The sequence below is a fragment of the Haemaphysalis longicornis genome, unplaced genomic scaffold, assembly GCF_048455015.1.
Source record: "Haemaphysalis longicornis isolate Haplotype H1 unplaced genomic scaffold, Haemaphysalis longicornis Haplotype H1 scaffold_3, whole genome shotgun sequence".
Taxonomy (NCBI): Eukaryota; Metazoa; Arthropoda; class Arachnida; order Ixodida; family Ixodidae; genus Haemaphysalis; species Haemaphysalis longicornis.
In genome coordinates, this window is record NW_027526335.1 from 11,883,353 (window position 1) to 11,895,747 (window position 12,395).

The following is a 12,395-nucleotide window of genomic DNA, read 5'->3' on the forward strand; positions in this document are numbered from 1 at the left end:
GTGCTGACGACCAGTAATGTTCCGTGCGCGGAAATTTCTCTTTTTCGGGGGATTTACGGTTCTAATCTTAACCGTAAGGGAAAAACGAAATCTTTAACTGATGCAGGGAAGTTTCTGAGTCGTAGAGAAAAGGAAAAATAATGTCTGTAAACCGGACCTCACATCATTTATTACTTTGTTTTCTTTTAAAAGGATCCGTTAACAATTCGTCGGTTTCATGTTAAAATATCCGCAGTCGTGTTCCCGCAAGCCACAAGCACCAAAGACTGTTTCAACTCCAGTTAATAAAAACCGGAGGAAGTACAGAGGAACGAATAGCCCATGAAAACGAGCTAGTAATGCGTGAAGCGGCGCCGGCTGAAGGTCTGACGCCTGCTTGCATGTATTCCTGTGCAATATATAAAAAGCAGTTCGGGTGCGTCTTAGTCCGCGTGCTGTCAACGAGAGATGTCGCCAGCAGTCCCGGCGCTGAGCTAAAATTATCTCAATTTCTCAACATGTTTCGTTATTTTTCATACGGGAAGTTTTAACTTGGAACTTTAGCATGCAAAGTGAGCATAGTTTTTTTTTTTTTTTTTTTGGTACAGAACGTGAAATGCACAGTCAAATGCTACTGCACAAAGGATGTAGCAGAATTTCGTTCACGCTGGAACTCTGATTCTGTGAACGGCGTCTGCACCCGGAACGCTACCTAAAGTAGAGAAAGGTGGCTCTGGCTGACGCCAAACACCGAACAGTACACCTCGTAAAACCGATTAGCTGCCGAAAAAAAGACGACGGTAATTTTGCAGGGAATTATCGACAAACCTGCGGGGGAATATGTTAAAAATAGGGAATTTCTTAACCTCCAAATTGGAATTTTCCTTCTCAGTACGGAACATCACTGCTGACGACGCCACTTTGCGTAAATGCATATAGGCACCGGCGGCCATCTGAGGTAGCTGTGGGGGTTATGTGACACCAGCAACCTGCCTAAAGCAGAGCAAACCACCCGAAATAAAAAAATTAGGCCCATCTCCCCGCGAGGAGGACTCGAGTAAATGCGTCGCATAGGGGGTGGGTGTATTGCGTTAACGTTTAGTGTTTGGGGAGTTGGTGGTAGTGAATGCGTTGTATCAGCAGCTTCTTGACGTAATTTGAATGAGTCAAGGATATAAGGCGTGTTCGTAGCCTCCCATTCTGTGTCGGCTTTGTGGCGCAGTGGGTAGAGCACCATGTACATTGCGTTCCGCCCGCAGGGTCGAGGGATCGAAACCAGGCGCCGGATAGTATTTTTTTTATATAGTGTAGGGGGAGGGGTGCGGACTACGACGGTGCGGACTACGACGGACGTCAACGCGGGTGACATCGTGAGTTACTGAAATGCTCGCATTTAATAAACAACAAAAACTAACCTAAAACGATCCAATCGTAAACAAAAAACGTACATGTGAGCATGCATACCCCAGGCGGCTCATCCAACCCTTTGTGGACGTATCTGGAGAGCCGAAACCAACCAAAAGCGGACCAGACAACCCAAATCGAAAAAAAAAGAGATTCGAATCAAAACTTACCCAACACAGAAACAACCACGGTGTAAACAACTTCGACAAAAGTAGCTGAACCTACATCAGGAGTCCAAAGAACAGAAACATAAAAACAACAATGGTTGGGCATGAATTCCCTGGTGGGGAAGGAGAGGGACACGGAGGGAGGGAATAATAGAAGAGATATCACTGCTCAAGGTTCAACCACTCCAACTAGTGGAGAGCATTTTGAAGTTTATGGTTCCGTCAAGATATAGTTCGCAGATTTTGTGAAGAGAGGTGCTCGTGAACGTTTATGACAGAAGTCGTTTCAGGTTATCACACAAGCTTGTAGATACCACTGGTTAATGAGTACAGTCGAACCTCGTTGTTACGATGTAGTATCGGGACAGCAAATTAGTTCGTTATATCCGATATTCATTTTAAAAGAACAGGTAAAAATCGGCTGTAACGAATTGAAAACCTGGCTCGCGCAAAAATACTTGATACAAAAACGACGCAATTTTTAGGCTTCCACCACACTATAAACAAGGTAAACCTTGTCTTTCTCCTTGTTGCATTTCGAGCTAAATGAGCCAGAACATAAGTACGGGAAATTACAACAAAACAAGGTTCCCTTGACAAAACAGGCCTGCGGGTCAATTTTTTCTGATGAAGGTAGTTATCGTCATCTGCTGGCTACTCACAGCACTGAGCAGGATGGAGTTTTCCGCATTGTCCACGAACAAAATGGTCTTTATACTTCGGCAGTTTCGGATGCCGACAGGTTTTTCCAAACAGTTCCTCAGCCTCCTGGTCAAATATTTCTCCGTTATATCCGATATCACGCGCGGCTCACGGCAAAAGAATAAGTGCTATTGAAGTAAAGCGTGACCAACCAAAGATCGTATTTAGTTCGCTATAGCAGGTAATGCGCTATATCAGTGTTCGTTATAACGAGGTTAAACTGTATTTAATTATTTTCTGTGGCGCTGAGGGGTCCGCTCGAACGCGTTGCACACGCGCTTCTTCGTCTGCAGGAGGGGAACCGAGTTCCAGTAATCGCTCGCGGCAAGTCGTGAAGTGTGCACAGTGTCATATCAAATGATATAGATTGGGGATGCATGTATCGTCACAATACGGGCAGCGTTGGATGTGCGAGATGGCTCCGTGGGTCCATTTGCGTAATAAATGAAGGGTTAGTGCCGTGTTGGCATAGATCCTACTAGCTATTGCGTCCCCCGAGCTTGTTAGCGTCACTAGCGGGCCTGGTACACCCAGTGGGAAACCAAACTACCCAAAATGCAAATACAGTAACTCCCATTAAGACTAACTCGAAGTGATCGTGAAAACTTGTTCGTATTATAAAAAAATCCGTCTTCCCTTTTGCATTTTGCACGTTACAACAGAGCAAAACTGTAGTTCGTTTTAACCATAAAATTCTATGTTTATTCTCTCTCTCTCTCTCTCTCTAGTCTTAACCAAGTTGGTCGTAACGAGATTCCACTTAGGGCAGAAAGGTGTCATAAACACATTTGACGCGCGATAAAGATATTCGTTAGGCAAATCTGTTGGGAAAGTTGCTGCATTATGATTCAAAAAATAGAGCTCGACTTGGGCAACGACAGTAAAGAAGGACGACGGGAGAAGCGCTCACTTGCAACTAACATTTATTGAGGCATCGTCTCATATTTATACATGAATCAACAGGAGCATGCGCACGCGTACTTCGGTACACTACATGGAACGCATCAACCAGATAACATGATCAAATTGACGTTTTCAAAAATTCAAACTCGCTGGCACGCAAAAACACAGAAGTATGGCTGACGCACTTGTCTCCTTTCTGCTTAATATAAAACGCTTCCAAGAGCTCCTGACCAAGTTGAGCTGTCCAAGTCGAGCTCTATTTTTTGAATGATAAAAATATTACCGTTCCATTGTAACAGCCACAAAAATAAACACCAGAACCGGTGTGATTCGAACTGGGCTTCACAAGCTTCCTACCCAGTAGTGGAACCTAAGGCCCCTGTATTTTCAAAGGCAGTGCAAACTCTTCCTCTCCGCGCCGCTTCCTCCTTGCCCTTCGCTCTCGGCCGCCATTTGTGAGCGACACCCGCCGGGCGCACCGCCCGCCCCATCTCGTTTCGCATGCGTGGCGCGTAAGTGCTTGCTTCAAACGTGACAGTATTGGGCAAAATTTTCAGCCATGTTCTCGGATAACGTGTAAAAATACCTGTTTATGATTGGCTCGTGTCTTAGCTATCATTTCGCGTTTAGAGGGGAAAAAAGTGCGCGATCGTGCCGGCCTATCTCAATCTCCTTTCGTGGTATCTCACGGGTGATTTAATCTCTGGCCCTGTACACATTAAAATTCGGTCTTCCCTCTTCCCAGAACGAAAAACAAAGAAACCAAAGCGTGGGCGCGTTTCACAGAAAAATATAGCGAAGGGCACGTCAAAAAGATAAAATAGGCTGAAGCAAAGTTCTAACCAGAGAGCCGCTAAAAGTTGGGACGTGCACGCCTACTTTCAGAATGAGTCGTGTTTGTATAATCTATGTATAACGTTTTTTTTTTTCCGCGGAAAATGTTCGCAAATGAAAAGGAAATCGCGAACACTAAGTATTTGGCGGTAATTACCAAAGGCATTTTCGAATATCTGACGTAACCCAAGCGAGCTAGAAACGATCGTGCTGTCAATCCTGCAAGAAAACGTCAACAGAAACGTCAGGCTGCTTTTTTTTTTTTTTTTTTAACCTGAACGACAGCAACAAGTCTGACCTTCATCTAAACAACTTCCAGGGGCAGTATATACGAACAAGTTTAGTAGTGATTGCTTATTTCACACAAATCCTTCGCCGGCGAAAATTAAAGTTTTTTTTTTTTTTTCTCGCGGTGCAATGCAGGCATATCGCTTGCCATTTAGTGTAATTTTTCTCTCCTGGCACAACAACAGCTGATCGACTCTTGCATACTGCCTGAGCAGCCAACGGCGCAGACAGTTCGTAGCGCGCTGCAGCCGAGGCCACTTCAGAAAGCTGTAACTACGCCTGTTTTCATTTGCAGGCACACGAGCATCAGAAGTATAATTACGCTCCCTAATGGCGTCGTTCCCAGGCGAAAGCGAAACTCGCGCGGGGGGTCATCGGAGGTCATCGGTTACGTGTGCAGTCTGGTCCAATAGAGGAGCAGAAAAAAGAGACGAAGTGGGCAGAGATGTAGAGGGCGGGGACGATATTCTCTTCTCCTTTTTCTACAATGGTTCGCGTTACCTTTGAAAAATACAGGAGCTTTAGTGGAACCCCCGCTTACAATATGAGGTGCTAGCGGGCACATTGCCGTAAGACTCCTTTTCCCTGGTGGTACATGCGAGGCGTTTCTTGACTATGATGATGATGATTATAATGATGATGGTGGTGGTGAAGGTGGTGATTATGGCGATGATGAGGATGGTGATTATGGTGGTGATGACGATGGTGTTATAATGATGATGATGACGATTATTAGAGACCCTCCCTTTGTATCGGTTGTCACCAACCGGCTTGCCTGTGTTATTCTACTTATTTGATCTAACCTTAGCTAACCTAATGGGTTAGCACCCCTCCCCCTGGTTGTAAACTCTCCTCGCTTTCCCCCCTTCGTGCCCTTGCACACCTGTTCACCTCCCCACACCCCTTTTGTTCTAAATTATAATTCGGTATATTACTCTTCCCACGTCCCACTCTCTTCCCTAGTTTTCTTCCACCACCACTCCAGCCACGTCTTCGTCACCCCTATGGCCCTGAAGTTGAAGCTCCCCCTCACACCAAATCCCAAAGCCTCCGTCAATGTCGCTTCCCCATCGTACTGCCGCGGTCTTATCTCTGTGCAGTCTATATGTTATACGGTTTCCCGATCCCTGCCGCAGTATACACAAGTTTCGTCCTACTGGCTGTAGTTAGCCGTGTATGCCCGTGTTCTCAGACACACCGCCCGTGCTTCAAAGAGCAATGCACTGCCTAGCGTACTGCCATATAAACCTGCCTTCCTGATTTCTAGTTTCTCCGTTTATGTAAATCTCCAGGGTTGCTTTTTTTTTTTACTTACGAGAAAAAAACCGAATTCATCATCTCTGCTGCTTTTACCTGCTTTTTAACTATTGTGTACATATACCCCACCTTCGCCTACCGAATTTTCGTACCGCTTGGTCAGCTGCCTGGTCCTCACGCTTTCGCCGCCCATTTCACGACAGCCTCTCTCTCTCTCTCTCTCTCTCTCTCTCTCTCTCTCTCTCTCTCTCTCTCTCTCTCTCTCTCTCTCTCTCATTATTATACTGTCTCTCATACATTATACAGTCGAACACGGATATATCGAACACGGGTATATCGAATTATTGTCTATATCGAACTCATAAATTATCCCCTTAAAAATTCTGTGTAAAAGTATAGGAATTCGTCCTTTATATCGAACCGTATTTTTCCCGACATTGTGTGTATCGAACGCCGCGCGAGCTGGAATGTGCTCTTCGGCGGTCGCTGCACCCCCGATTGAGGTTGAGGAGGATGTGGAAGAATACGCGGGAATGGCGAAGACTGGCTCGCGGAACTAATTCCCCCTACCGGAACGAATTTGCGCTTGCCCAGTCGGGCCCCGCTACCGGCCGCCGTAGCGTTAGCGGACGGAGCCCGGTATGCTAAATCTCTCTAGGCACACAAGTCCTGCTCGGAAAATGTGACATTGCGAGTTAGGATGCCCCGACTGCGCACGTCCTTTTTTTTTTTTTTTTTTTTTTTTTTTTGCGGCTGCGTACGTTCCTTGGCTTGCCGAAGAGAGTTTTTTTTCTCTCCCTCTCGGTCTGTCTTCCCCCGATGTCGTCTCGGAAAAGGGAAGAGGGAACGAAGGTGCTGGCGGCCTCCTCCTCCTTTTGCATTTTGCTGCTGTTGGTGCTGTTTGGCGAGTTGTCCCGCACCTTTCGGAGATCACTGTTTCTCTCGGAGATGACCATCGCGAGCGCTTTGTTGGAGTCCGTTCAGAGAGCCTTGGAATTGTAATTGTTACCTTCAAAGTTATTGTGGTACGTGCGCGCTGTTCTTCTTTTGCGTGCGTGTTGTGCATGGTGTGCGAAGGCGCAGCGTACTGCTGGAATTTTCTAGTTGTGCAGCCTCGAGAAGATCTAGACCAGCATCTTTAATTTCATTATCTGGACGAAGAAGCAGGCCAAGATCAGCGATTTTTTTTCACGGAAATAAAGCGTCCTGTTGCGTCGTGAGTGCGGAATTAGTTGTCATTCTTGAATGCGACGATCGGTAAGTGATCGTCCGCCATAGGTGAGGTCTCAGAGCCCATATTTTTTTATATCGAATTTTTCATATATCGAACTAATTCGCGATCCCCTTGGAGTTCGATATATCCGTGTTCGACTGTACTTGCTTTGAAGTCATTGTAACTAGCACGTAGCGAAGCGTACACAGCGCACAACACCCAAACAATCGATCCTGTGAGACCAGGATCTTTTGCTACCACTGTTCTCGCGAAATCAAGGCGGTCTGATTCCACGTATGCGAACAAAAAGGCTTCTTTCAAATGCTGTGAACAGATAATTAATTTGTTCTTTCTAGCGGAAACACCAATGCACTGAAAAACTATGTGGAAGCGTAAGAATATGCTCACGAAATGCTGCACCTGCGTTCTTGCTTGACGTGGCACTCGGAAGTCAATGTCGCTTGCCCCCCTTCCCCATACGCGTAGCCAACAGTTCAGTCCTTCAGTCTATTCCTAGCCCCGTGCGGCAGAATTACTGCAGTATTTTTAATTGTTATGAAACTTTGAAATTGGGTGTACCATATTTCGTCCGGTGCCGCCAAGCAGGAGCTCACCCAAAACCGGAGCTTACTGGCGAGCGGTGGCCGAACCAGTATGTTTCTTATTCCCCGATAGCGGCGCTGGGTGTCGCGGCTCAGTGTCGCCCTCTGTTCACTGCACGGTGCCTATTAGGCATCATGGATAAAAGACATGGACGTCTTTGATTATACAACTGTTTAGAGCATCGGAAACATCTTTTTGCCTCAAGGTTGAACCACGTACGCCCTAAGAACCCAAATCTACCTTTTCCCAAACAAAAGAGAGATGAGAAAACGCGAACCTCTGGAAGACAACAGGCCAGAAAGTGTAAACTGTGGAACACGGCAGTTCCACACTGTAGATATTTTCCTTCAACGCGATTTAAGGAGGAAGTCATCGTTTTTCATGACAGAACATCTAAAGTTATCTTGTCACGTCGAGAATAAGCCATTACCCCTATGGTGGCCAGGATGCAGAATGTTTCGAAGAAGACGAAGACTACTGGCTCGTGCACGTGCATCGAGTGGGGCGTGCAGTTCGTTCCTCCAGCACAGCATCCCTCCCCCCCTCACGATAGCCACCGCGGCACGCAGCATTCCCAGGCGCCGCGCTGTCACGGGATCAGCCGGCCATGCGTGGTATCCGGAAAACGGTTGCTGTCGTGAGCCTCTTGGCCCTGTGCGCCACCGTCCCGGTCGCCGGTCAGCTGGAGGCCATGGAGTAAGTCGCTTCTACATCTCCTGACGTGCTGCCCATGCTACTGAAGAATTTTGCTTGAAAGGGACCACGAAGAACAAGGGTTCGATTCCCAGCCGCAGCGGCAACTTTTAAGATGGAGGCGCAAAGGAAACATTTCCGTGTGTCGAGATTTCGGTGCATGTTACATTCCTATAGGTGGTCAAAATTGATTCGGAACCCTGTACTACGGCGCGCCTCGTAGGCAGGGTGTATCTCCGGCACGTAAAATCCCCCAAACTTTCAAGTTCTTCCGAAAGTTTGCCACGTCAGAATAGCAAGCAGACAGCAGACAGGACAGCTGAGCTACACATTAAGGAAAGGAGGTGAAAAACGTGGCGACCCACCAGTTACGTTTTTGCACTGACCTGCGAGTTAAAGGGACCCTGCAACACTTTCGATCAGCGCTTTCACTCTTTCCTAAACGTCTGGAACCACTGCGAAAGCTATAGTTATCGCTAGCACGTAGCACCACTGCGTGATTTCCTGTTCGCACCAGATACACCTTCCATTTCTGCTTTGTTTTTGTGGATCTTTTTTATCGTTGTTGCTATCGAAGTTGCTATCGAAAAGTGTTCATTGCTGCAACTGAAGTAAAACTGGCCAACAGCCGCTACATGGCATTAGTGACGTAATTCGAGCCGCGAAGAACGTAAAGACTGTTGTATCCGCCGCGCACCATACGTGGCAGAGAGACGCAGACGCTACCACGTACCCACGGAAAAGAGAGCCTTTATTCTTTTTACACGATATTTATAACCGGGCTTGCGGTTGCTGATGATGATGGTGGAATTTGGCCACCTTAGCATTGTGCGCCACCTGGTGGCATGAACTGAACTACATTACACAACATCCCCTCTTCCCAAAAAGGGGCAGCACACCGTCGCACAACACAATATCCCCTCCTCCAAAAAGGGGTAGCACACCGTCGCACAACACAACATCCCCTGGGCGCGCACAGTCACTGCATTGTCTCATAAGTCATATTCATCCAGCCACGCAGGCTTGCGTCGATCTCTGGTGGATCGCCGTGGAGCCGCACTTTCAGCACTTGTCTCAGTCCCTCCCGACACGTTCCTTGGTACACTCATGTCCGTGACAACACTTGGCACACCAGTACTTGCAGTTGAAGTTGGAACTAACGTTCTGTCGGTGCTGGCCGGGGTAGTAAGTGGCTGGAACATCTGGGCACTCGGGGGCTGTGCTGCGGTGGAGCCGGGAGTCCCAGGGGAAACGCAGGTTGCCTCTGTCGAAGGATTCCAGGCTGCAGTTTATGGAATCAGCCGCTCACGATTCCAAACGCGACCATCGCTCAGCTCGTACGTGTCCTCATTTTGGCGCCGAACCACGGTGAAAGGACGTGAATACGATGGGGAACCCTTTGGCACATGTCCCGGTAGCTTAATCCGAACTGCTTGTCCTGCGCTCAATGACGAATGTTTGGCTGCACGACGACGATCCGTATAGTGCTTGCTTGCAAGCTGTTTCCGAGTTACCCTTTCCTTGACGGCTTGAAGCTCCACACCTCCGACCTCAGGAACACTTCCAGTCGGTCCTGCAGCGAGATCGAGTCTGGTCCTTGGGTGACGGCCGTGTAGGAGAACAGCAGGTTTCTGACCCGTAGTTGCATGCGGGGTGCAGCGGTAGATCCCAAGGTACTCTGTGACAGCCTCCTTCAGTGGGCGGTGTTCCTCCAGACACACCTGAACGTAGTCCTTTAACACACGATTAAACCGTTCCACTTGTCCATTTGACTGTGGATGATAGACTGCCGAGAATGTGTGGTGGATACCTCTATTGCGCAAGAATTCTTCAAACTCGACGGATGTAAATTGTGGCCCATGGTCACTCACTATCTCCTCCGGATAGCCTTCACGGCTAAATATACTCCGCAAAAAGGACATGGTCGTCGCTGAAGTGACGTTGGAGGTGAACCCCACTTCTGGCCACTTGCTGAAATAGTCTACTAAAGTAATGGCAAAACGACAGTCCTGAGGAGCCCTTGCGAAAGGACCAACGATGTCGATGCCTATCTTCTCCCACGGTGCTGAAGGAAATGGTACCGGCTGCATTAGCGGCACAACTGGCTTTGCTGATTTGTCAACAGACTGACAAACGGCACAAGACTTGATCAGCTGTTCGACGTGCTTGTTCATGCCAGGCCACCAGTATTTTTCTCGGAGTCGTTGCTTTGTACGCGTGATGCCTGGGTGAGATTCATGGGCAATATCCAGAAGTCTGCTCACCAATGAAGAAGGTACCACGAACTGTTCCCCTCGGAGCAGCAGGTCATTCATCACTGACAGTTCGTCCCGAACCCTGTAGAAAAGCATTGCTTCTGGAGGCAGCGTCTTGGCTGATGGCCACCTGGACGTTGTCCACTGCATCACTTGGCACAGTAGAGAATCCTGCGCAGTTGCAGTTACGAATTCCTCGTGAGTTAAGCATGAAGAAACAAAGCAAACAGCATCTTCCGGCTCCGCACGGGCTCCATACGTCTCCTGCGGTAACCGGGAAAGGGCATCTGCGACAGTATTTTCAGTGCCCTTCTTGTATTCTATTGTGTAGTTGTATGCCAGCAGTCTGGCATGCCATCTGGCAATCCTGAAAGGTTGACGGCCCGCTCCATTTGCACCGAGCAGCGTCACCAGTGCCTGATGGTCTGTACGTAACGTGAAGTGCCTGCCCCAAAGGTACCTTTTCCAGTGTTCACATGCCCACATGCAGGCTAGTGCTTCCAGTTCGCCTACAGAATACTTGGCTTCAGCCGGTGTTAGGCGCCTTGATGCAAAAGCGATTGTATGCAAGTCATCACCGGACTGAGACAAGTGCTGAAAGTGCGGCTCCACGGCGATCCACCAGAGATCGACGCAAGCCTGCGTGGCTGGCTGAATATGACTTATGAGACAATGCAGTGACTGTGCGCGCCCAGGGGATGTTGTGTTGTGCGACGGTGTGCTACCCCTTTTTGGAGGAGGGGATATTGTGTTGTGCGACGGTGTGCTGCCCCTTTTTGGGAGGAGAGGATGTTGTGTAATGTAGTTCAGTTCATGCCACCAGGTGGCGCACAATGCTAAGGTGGCCAAATTCCACCATCATCATCAGCAACCGCAAGCCCGGTTATAAATATCGTGTAAAAAGAATAAAGGCTCTCTTTTTCCGTGGGTACGTGGTAGCGTCTGCGTCTCTCTGCCACGTATGGTGCGCGGCGGATACAACAAAGACCAAAAAAGAAAAATCTTTTGAGCTGGCTTACAAGTTATGCAATGGGCATAGAGCTGTAATTCTTGGCTGGGGTGCTTTGCGACCCCCTAATCTAAGTGCTAGGTGTGTTAGGTGACTACACTCTGCAAGCATTTAAGGCTTCAAAAAAAGTTGAAAAAAGTGTTGTAGTGTTGTAGCCGGAAATATCGCTTTACCCTTAGCTTCGAAGCAAAGGGTGAAATTTCTCTTTTGTTCGAAAGGCAAAAAAAGGCTGCGTTTAATCTCACGGCCGCCGTGGGAAATACCTTCGGGAAATTCTCATGGCAGTTTCCATAAAAGCTGCCTGAATTTGCTGAATAATATTACGCCCCAACGTAACCTAACATAAAACGACCTCACAGAACCTCGCGTAACCTAACCGAACGTGTCATAACCTACCCAAATCCAGTCCAACTGCAACAAACCTAATTTAACCCAGCGCAACGATACAGAACACAACCTATATTAAACTTAATTCAACCCATTCTATAAGTCCTGTGCGTCGATCTCTTGATATAGTAAAAACCAGAGCAAAAAAAGTATTAACAAAATCACGATGACCTAAATATTCTGAAAGACAAAAAAAAAAGACGTTGCATTGCCGGATTCGAACCTGAGCCGTCAGTTTAAAACTAAGCACTGAACCACAGCGCTGCAGGGGCAGCTACAGACACAGCTTTGTAGGAAATATTTATCCCATAGAATATCCGCGTAGCATGCTTAACCAATGAGAGGCGACTGCCGTGAGAAATTTCTGGCGGTAATTCTCACGGCTGCCGGGATAAAGACAGTACCCAGAAAAATCAACTACCCCTCTGCCAAAGCGACGACAATGGAGAAACGTGAAGCTTTCAAAATCAAGCCGAACACCAAACGAACCAACCCAGAAGCAAGTGGTCCCACATCACACCACCTCTGCAAGCATTTAAGATTTGAAAAGAAGTTGAAAAAAGTGTTGCAGGGTTCCTTTAAACAGCGCTCAGGCACGCTACTTGGCTTTCAACGAAGCCGCTCAACGAGCAGGTCCTGCTCAGTGACATTGTCGCGCTGTTTTTTCGCCCTATGGGCGGATTTATCCTGCCCTTCAACCC